The 9,704-nt window shown below is 25.6% G+C and overlaps 1 pseudogene; it reads right to left on the minus strand.

Moving 5' to 3' along the window:
• Positions 1-8,259: 8,259 nt before the first annotated feature.
• LOC132282900 (small nucleolar RNA R71) lies at positions 8,260-8,357 on the minus strand (annotated as a pseudogene).
• Positions 8,358-9,704: the final 1,347 nt, after the last annotated feature.

Genomic DNA, 9,704 nt, shown 5'->3' on the forward strand with positions numbered 1-9,704 from the left:
AGGTAATTTGTGATAGTGTTTTATAGAAATTATTTTATTTTTTTTTAAATATATCCTTGTCTAATTAGATTTAATTTTATTAAGAAAGTCATAATAAAAGCTAATTTGTAGTAGAGTTTTAGAAAAAATTATTTTATTTTATATATCAATTAATAAATATTTTGTATATTAATAATTCTTGTCTAATTAGATTTTTTTTTATTAAAAAATTAATAATAATAAATAGATAAATAGGTTAATTTAAATTTTATTTTGTAGATTTTAGAGTTTTGTATTGTTTTTTTTTTTTATAAAAACTATTTTCATATCAATTAATAAATATTTTTTTATATAAATAAATAAAAACTAAAACTCTTTCTACATTTAATAATAGTATGGATAAAAACTCTTTTTATAAAACTTTTATATTATTAATTTTTCTCTACTTATATTTTCTTTTATTCAAAAACTTATAATAAATAAATAATGGGTAATTTGTGTTAGAGTTTAATAGAAACTCTTTTAAAAACTCTTTTTTTATCAATTAATAAATATTTTTATATTAATAATTATTGTTTAATTAGATTTTCTTTTATTAAAAAACTCATAATAAATAGATAAATACGTAATTTGTGTTAGAGTTTTATAGAAACTCTTTTAAAACATATTTTTATATCAATTAATAAATAAAATTTTTATATTAATAATACTTGTCTAATTAGATATATCCTTTTATTAAAAAATTTAAAATAAATAGATAAATAGGTAATTTGTGTTAGAGTTTTATAGAAACTCTTTAAATATATCTTTATCTGTTATTATAGAGTTTTATTGAAAATAAAATAGGTAATTTCTAATAGAGTTTTATAAAAATTATTTTATTTTCTTTAAATATATCCTTATCTAATTAGATTTAATTTTATTAAGAAACTCATAATAAAAGCTTATTTGTGGTAGAGTTTTAGAAAAAATATTTTATTTTATATATCAATTAATAAATATTGTTTATATTTATAATTCTTGTATAATTAGATTTTCTTTTATTAAAAAATTAATAATAAATAATAGATAAATATTTTAATTTAAATTTTATTATGTAGATTTTTGAGTTTTATCAATTATTATTATTTTTTTATAAAAACTCTTTTCATATCAATTAATAAATATATTTTTTTTAATAATACTAAAACTCTTTTTATATCAATTAATATAAATAAATTTTTATATAAATAAAGAAATACTAAAACTCTTTGGCAGAGTTTTTGTATTTTACTCTACAATTCTGAATTTCTAGAATTTTCAATTTCTGTATCTCTTCCTCCTTCCTCAATGCATATATTTATAAGCTTTTTGGATTTATAGGATGATGACATGCGTCCTCTCCTGATAATGACATAATCATAACTGGCCGGGCCAGTTATATTGTGATAATTATCTATAAAAAGAACTATTCTTTTTATATCAATTAATAAATATTTTATTGCGATTCATTTTATTAGATAATTTTTAGAGTTTTATATAAACTATATTTATAAAAACTTTTTTTATATCAATTAATAAATGTTTTTTTATATAAATAAATAAATACTGAGAGTTTTATATAAACTCTTTATATATCTGTGTCTATTGTTGTAATAGAGTTTTATTGAAAATAAAATAAGTAATTTCTTATAAAGTTTTATAGAAATTATTTTATTTTCTTTAAATATAACCTTATTTAATTATATTTAATTTTATTTAAAAAGTCATAATAAAAGCTAATTTGTGGTAGAGTTTTAGAAAAATTATTTTATTTTATATATCAATTAATAAATATTGTTTATAGTAATAATTCTTGTCTAATTAGATTTTCTTTTATTAAAAAATTCATAATAATAAAAAGATAAATAGGATAATTTAAATTTTATTAGGTAGATTTTAGAGTTTTATAGAATTTTTTCTTTTATAAAAACTCTTTTCATATCAATTAATAAATATATTTTTTAATAATCGTATAGATAAAAACTCTTTTTAGATCAATTAATATAAATAAAATTTTATATAAATAAAGAAATACTGAAACTCTTTGACAGAGCTTCTATATTTTACTCTGCAATTTTGGATTTCTAGAATTTTCAATTTATGTATTCCTTCCTCCTTCCTCAATGCCTCTTTTTATAGGCTTCTTGGATTAATAGGATGATGACATGTGTCATCTCCTGATAATGACATAATAATGACATAACTATAATTTGGCCGGGCCGATTATATTGTGATAATTATTCATAAAAAATAACTATTCTTTTTATATCAATTAATAAGTATTTTATTGTGATTGATTTTATTAGGTAATTTTTAGAGTTTTATAGAAACTATTTTTATAATTTTTTTTTATATCAATTAATAGATATTTTTTTTTATATAAATAAATAAATACTGAAATATTGAGACACTTAAACTCTTTCCACATTTAATAATAGTATAGATATATATTAGGAAAAGATAAGCGCGATGCACGTGGTGAATGTTTTTTAACTTATAGAATTTTTTTTCTCATATATATATATTTTTTTTCTAATTGTTAATTTGAAATTTGTAACAATAAATCTTATAAAAAATTGTATTTTTTTTGTAGCTCTTTTTATATTAATAAATAAATATTTTTTATATTAATAAATAAAAACCGAAATATTTTGAAATTGGTGGTAGAGTTTGACTTTTCTAAAGTAATAAATTATTTTAGGTTTTTATATAAACACTGAAATATTTATATTTTATTTTTTTATTAATTATTATTTTTATTTTAATACTGAAATATTTGAGTTTTGCGAAGTAATAAATTCTTTTAGTTAATTTGAATTTTATTACGTAATTTGTAATTTGAATTTAATTAGTTAATATTTTAAAAATTATATATATATATAATAGTATAAATTTGAATTTTATTATGTAATTTGTAATTTGAATTTTATTAGGTATTTTGAAATTTAGTATAATTTTAATTTTAGAATAGAAATTCAATTATATTAATTTTTAATTAAATTTTAAAATAGAAATTCAATTATACTAATCATACATTAGATTGAAATCGATATAAAAATTTATTATATGGAGTTTATGATTTTTGGAAGACCCTATATTATATTTTATTTTCTTTAAATATATCATAATACTTGTCTAGTTATATTTTCTTTTATTAAAAAATTCAAAATAAATAGATAAATAGGTAATTTGTGTTAGAGTTTTATATAAACTCTTTTAAAAAACTATTTTATTTAATAAAATAGATAATTTGTGGTAGAGTTTTATAGAAATTATTTCATTTTCTGTTAAAATAATCATAATAATTAAATAAATACAGGTTATATGTGATATAGTTTTATAGAAAATAAAATAGCTAATTTGTAGTAGTGTTTTATAAAAATTATTTTATTTTGTTTAAATATATTATTGTTTAATTAGATTTTATTTTTATTAAAAAACTGATAATAAATAGATAATATGATAGAGTTTTATAGAAAATATAATTTGTGGTAGAGTTTTAAAAAAATTATTTTATTTTTAAAATCAATTAAAAAATATTTTTTATATTAACAATTCTTGTCTAATTAGATTTTATTTTATTAAAAAACTCATAATAAATAAATAAATATGTAATAAACTCTTTTTATTTTGATTAATAAATATTTTTTATATTAATAATTATTGTCTAATTAGATTTTCTTTTATTAAAAAATTCATAATAAATAGATACATAGGTAATTTGTGTTAGGGTTTTGTCTAATGTGATAGATTTTATTGAAAATAAAATAGGTAATTTGTGATAGAGTTTTATAGAAATTATTTTTTTTTCTTTAAATATATCCTGTCTAATTAGATTTAATTTTATTAAGATATTCACAATAAAAGCTAATTTGTGGTAGAGTTTTAAAAAAATTATTTTATTTTATATACCAATTAATAAATAAATTTTATATTAATAATTCTTGTCTAATTAGATTTTCTTTTACTAAAAAATTAATAATAATAAATACATAAATAGCTTAATTTGAATTTTATTAGGTAGATTTTAACGTTTAGTAGAGGTTTTTTTTTTTTTTTTTATTTATTTATAAAAACTCTTTTCATATCAATGAATAAATAATTTTTTATATAAATAAATAAATACTGAAATACTGAAACTTATTACACATTTAATAATAGTATAGATAAAAACTCTTTTTATATCAATCAATTAATAAATATTTTTTTTATATAAATAAATAAATACTGAAACTCTTTTTTAGATAAAACACTCTTTTTATATCAATTAATACATAATTTTTATATAAATAAGTAAATAAATACTGAATTTATATATATAAATAAATACTGAAACTCTTTGGCAAAGTTTTTCTCTCTAGAATTCTGGATTTGTATAATTCTCAATTTCTGTACTCCTTCCTACATGCCTCTATTTATAAGCTTCTTGGATTAATTGGATGATAACATGTGTCCTCTCCAGATAATAACATAATCATGACTGGGCTAGGCCGGTTATATTGTGATAATTATTCATAAAAAATAACTATTCTTTTTATATCAATTAATAAATATTTTATTGTGATTGATTTTATTAGGTAATTTTTAGAATTTTATAGAAACTATTTTTATAAAAACCTTTTTATATCAATTAATAAATATTTTATAATAAATAAATAAAAAGGTAATTTGTGTTGGAGTTTGATAAAAACTCTTTTTATATCAATTAATAAATATTTTTATATTAATAATTCTTGTTTAATCAGATTTCTTTTTATTAAAAAAACTCATAATAAATAGATAAATTAGTAATTTATGTTAGAGTTTAATAAAAACTCTTTGAAAACCTCTTTTTATATCAATTAATAAATAATATTTTATATTAATAATACTTGTCTTGTAATGACCCAGTCATTTTCCCTCCTTTCTTTTTTCTCAAATTTTTCGGATAAATTTTTTTCGTGTAATTTTCTTTTTCGAGTTATATTTCTCGTTACTTGGTGTCTTCTCGAGTGCTTGGAAATGGTTTCCAAGACTCTTTCCTTTGGATTGACAACTTCTTTTAAGGACCGAATCATTTTCACATTTTCACTTTTTGGACACTATTTACTTTTCGTCTTTTTTCCCGTTTGTCACTTTTTGGCACAACCTCACTTTTTATGCTCGGAGTTGGTTTTTGACTTCACGTGCCTTCATTCTATGCGGTTTCTACAAAGTACATACCTTTACTTTTGTAGAAAAGTATTCTGGTTGCTCTCGGTATCCATAGGGGCATGGATGTAAAGTTTCTTTGGAAACTATCTTCTTTCTTGGGGTGTTTTTCATAAATATCTTTTGAAGATATTTTATTTCGGGGGTTTTTAAGAAAGTATCTTTTGGAAGATATTTTCATAATCGCCCTGATAAGTGCTTAAATGTTGCACATTGCAGTACCTAAGTTAGGGTATTTTAGTCTTTGCATTTATCTTATTTTTATGTTTTAGACCTAATTTATATTTATGTGTATTTTTGGGCAATAAAGTTCAAACGGGTTTAAATCGGTCCATTACCGCATTTTTAAAGACAAGCAGAAAGTTCCAGAATATTTTAGAAGAAATCAGAAAAATGCCAAGGATGCAGCAGAGTGCACTGCGTCCGGACACGAGTCTCTAGCGCATTGCGTCCGGACACCATCCTTCACGTCCGGACGCCAAGCTCCTGGCAGCAGACCAGTTACGGGATTGACATATTTTAAGGGTTACGGGATTAACTCTTTTGGGCTTATTTTTAACCTATTTGGCTCTAATGGGCTTGTTACTTAAGGGCCCAGTGAACCATTAGTTTAGGGTTAGTTATTTTTTTATTTCAAGGAGTTTTTATTATTATTATGAGTATGCATTAAGTTTTGATTCTGTAATCAATATTACGCTTTCTTTGGAAAACACGCGAAAGAGGAGAACAGAAGAACGGGTTAGGGTTTGGAAGAAGAAGCTCAGAGATGATGAAGCAGATGATGGAGATTGTTCTGTCTTCGAATCCATCAACCATGAGTGGCTGATTCTTCAACTTAGCGTTGGAAAAACCCTAAGCATGTAACCTAATTTCTCTCTCTTTTTACTTTTTGGGGATTTAATTGTGTAATTGATGTATAGTCTTGAATATAATGATTTATTTCTTTCATTTGATTATCTATGTCAATATCATGTTGTCTTATGTGTGTTTGATTGGTAATCAAGTTCTACACTTGAATTCTTTGTTAATTGATTCTTGAGATGGTTATGTATGGTATTGATTAGTTGTAATTGTGTTTCAAATTGATGAAAAATACCTCTACTTGATGGATGGCACTACATGTTTAGGTTAATTCATTGTCTAATTAGTTTTAATTTCATGTTTAATTAGTTTAATCAGTTTAATTGCAATTTAATTAATTATTAGGTAAGTAGACCATCCATACTTGTGTTTGAAGTCCATGCTCTTTGTCACAAATGTATTACCCTCTTGATTGATGTATGTTAAAATTGTAACTTGAATTGATGAGTCATGCTTTGGATTGATGGATTATATTGCACCTAGTTTAATTGTCATTAAGTAGGTAATTCAAGTTTGAAATTGATGATTCATATTCTTTATTACAAATGTTAGGTACATTAGAATTACATAGTATTATTTTCCCAATTAGTTGAAAGTGAGTGAGTTAGGGAATATGCTTAGTGGTGAATCCTACACCCTAAGTCTCTTTCCAATCTTTTAAACTCTATTATTTTATTATTTTATTGCAATCATTTAGCTTAAAATTAGTTCTAATCACAAAACAAATTTTTTTTTTTTTTAGCAATCACATAAGCACTAAAGTAGAATTCAATTCCAAAAACCTATAATTGTTTAGATCTCTTGGGACGATCCCTTCTCGCCTCATACTCCATAGTATAAGTGTTTAGTGGCTTTATAAATTTTAAAATATGAAGCCCACTTGACATTATTTCTAAGCCCACTTGACATTATTTCTAAACTTAAAGTGTTGTGCATTATTTTGTGCAGACGCGAGGTCGCATCATAGTTTTTGGCGCCGTTGCCGGGGATCTAATGGTTTAAAGAATTAAATTAGACATTAGTTCTTTATTGATTGTTTACTTTAAAGTCATTTTATTTTTATTTTCTCACTTGATATTTGTCAATTAGGTACTTGAAGCAAAGTGGAGCAAACGCTAGACCTTGAAGCAATAAAAAATAAAAAAAATTTGAAGTTACTTAAGGACCATTTGTAAGTTTCTCTTTAATTCTTGTACTTAAATTGTTTACTATCTTGCATGCTTTGGACAACCCAAATGGAGGTTTATTGAATTGTTTTATTTTTAAGTCCAAGCATACCATCTTGAAGAAGGCATCGGCCCGTGTGGAGGCTTTTATTTGTTTTAGTGCATTGATATTTTTTGAGGAGTTTGGGAACATCGTATGTGGAGGTTGAAAATTGTTGTGTTGGTGTGTTGAATTATTCTAGTGCATGCATAGTCGTAGATCACTTAGTCGTCCTCTTGCTCCTATAAATCAAAATCTCGAAGTTTCCCTTCGGCGTTTAAGAGGTAGTACTAGGGATAGTTATCCTAATCTTTCAAATTTTGATCTTTCATCACCTTTAATGGAAGACCCAATAGATCCAATTGAGGATCCCATTGAAGATCTTGGTCATGTGGATCATAACGGTGTGCACCACCCACCATAAGTTCATATTGGGGATCCTCAAGGTGTGCATCCACCATTGGGAATGCCACGACCAATCAATCCTGTTGTGTAACAACTAATATAGGGATGCCAAGGCCAAATGTTGTTCCCCCAATTGGTGAGCAACAACATCAATATGTTCAATACCCACCTCAAGGTCAAATGGAATATCCTCATCAAGGTCAAATGGCAAACCCTCCTCTCCTTCCTCTAATGGTCCTTAGGGATCGTTACACTCTAAATCAATATAATGCACCCACTTGTATTCAGTTGCCAAATTTTTGTGCTCATCATTATGAGATTAAGGCTTCCACCATTAACATGTGCCCCCTTTTCTATGGGTTAAGTAATGAAGAGCCTTATAAACATTTAGATGAGTTCTTGGAAGTTTGTTCCACCGTGAAAATCACGGATGTGCAGAAAAAAGTCCTTAAAATGAAGCTTTTCCCTTTCACTCTTCGGGATAAAGCTAAATATTGGTTTAACAACTTGGGGCCAAATACAATCACCTCTTGGGCACAATTGCAATAAGAGTTCCTAAAGAAGTATTATCCCGCGAGTCGAACCGATGCTATGAGAACTTCCATTAGTGAATTTAAATAAAAAAAAGGAGAACCCTTTCATGAAGCATGGGAACGTTTTAATAACTTGCTACGGAAGTGTCCACATCATGACATTCCTAAGTGGCAATTAGTTTAATATTTCTTTTCAAGTTTATCCGATGCTAATAAGGACATTGTTGATACTTCTTGTGGCGGAAGCTACATAGAAAGAAATGAAGATGAAATTTGACATCTTTTAAAAAAAATGAGTGAAAACTCAATGCATAGATCTTCATCTTTTAGGAGTGGTCGCCTAGCAAATGTGGGAGGAAAGAAAGCTCTAAATTAAATAGGCTCTTCTATAGAAATTGCCGCTGAGGTCAAAAATCTCACTCAAAGGTTTGATAAATTCCTTTTGAATCAAGGTCCGGCAATTCAATCTTATTCTCATCCTTCCAATGAAATGTGCATGACTTGTTCTAGTTACACTCACCATACTTCAAATTGTCCTCTTGGACAAATCATACCAAGTGAGTCTCAAGAACAAGCAAATGCCGCTTTCATTCATCAAGGGAACAACCCTTATTCTAAAACTTACAATCTGGGGTGGAAGAATAATCCAAACTTTGCATGGAAAAATCAAGGAGACAGTGCAAACCCTCTTCAAACTCAAGGTTACCAAGCAAAGTATGTTCCCCTACATCTCCAAAATCACAATTAGAATTCTCAAGGTTACCGTCCTTCATTCTATCCTCATAATGTGAATCAATACTCTCATCCTCAAACATCAAATTCTCAATCTTACTTTAATCCAAATCAAGCGCCTCCTAAGATTTCCGCTTTTGAGGACAAGGTCTTGGAAGCCTTAGGTGATCTTCGAAAAGATAATCAATTGTTTCATTCTCACCCTCAATCAATTGCAAAGCTTGAAGCTCAAATAAGGCAATTAGCTAATTCTTTAAATGTGAGAGAGAAAGGTAAGTTGCCTAGTCAAACTGAGACCAATCCTAAGGGGCAATTTATGGCGCAAGCAAGTCCTTCATCGGAATTTTCTAGAAATGAGCAAGTTCAAGCAATTACTACCTTGAGGAGTGGTAGGAAAGTGGACAATAAGGTAGAGGTATCTAAGGAGGATAGTGAACTGAAGCACCTAAATGGTAGTATCAGTCCAATTCCAAATCATATTCCTACTTCCTTGGATGCTAGTGGTTCCAAAAAGGACATTCCATCATCTTCATCATCATCTCCCCAATTAGAGAAGCCTTATGAGCCAAAAGATCCATTTCCTCAAGCTTTGAGAGAGACTTCATCATTTGGGAGACAGGAAGGAAAAATTCATGACATGATGAAAGTGTTTAAATAAGTGAAAATTAATCTTCCTCTTCTAGATGCAATTAGGAAAATTCCACCATATGCAAAGTTTTTGAAGGACTTGTGTACTCAAAAGAGGAAAAGCAAAGGAAAGGACCTTCTGATACCCCT

The sequence above is a fragment of the Cornus florida genome, unplaced genomic scaffold (assembly GCF_030987335.1).
Source record: "Cornus florida cultivar Cherokee Brave unplaced genomic scaffold, ASM3098733v1 CherokeeBrave_3.0.0_Hap2_Chr01, whole genome shotgun sequence".
NCBI lineage: Eukaryota > Viridiplantae > Streptophyta > Magnoliopsida > Cornales > Cornaceae > Cornus > Cornus florida.